We start from the raw sequence: 409 nt of genomic DNA on the forward strand, positions 1-409 counted from the left end.
CGCTACAGTCAAACCACGCTGGAAATGCCCAAACACGTCCGATCTTGGAAGCCAAGCAGCGTTGGCCCTGATCAGTACCAGTAGGGGGGACCACCAGGGAAGATCAGGTACTGTATAGAACGAATCAAAATAGGGGCCTGAGAATGAAACACACTCCATGTGCATACGGACCCACTAAGTCACTTTGTACGCATATTATTACTTCACTTTCATAATGTGCACTGTTTCACTTTATGCATACCTGTTACAATGTGTACCATCCCCCATACCCGAAAGGGATCTAACTTATGCATAGGCACGGTATCTTAATGAAAACACTCTCTTTGGCAATTTAATTCCACTCACGCCAAACTTATATTTGTCAATTTATTTCTTTAATTTTCCTAATATAATGGTCTTATTGAATTGC

At 41.8% G+C, this 409-nt stretch overlaps 1 pseudogene; it reads left to right on the forward strand.

Annotated features, from left to right (window-relative positions):
• On the forward strand, positions 1 to 119 carry LOC134945123 (5S ribosomal RNA; annotated as a pseudogene).
• The last annotated feature ends 290 nt before the right edge of the window (positions 120 to 409 follow it).

The sequence above is a fragment of the Pseudophryne corroboree genome, chromosome 1 (genome assembly GCF_028390025.1).
Source record: "Pseudophryne corroboree isolate aPseCor3 chromosome 1, aPseCor3.hap2, whole genome shotgun sequence".
Taxonomy (NCBI): domain Eukaryota; kingdom Metazoa; phylum Chordata; class Amphibia; order Anura; family Myobatrachidae; genus Pseudophryne; species Pseudophryne corroboree.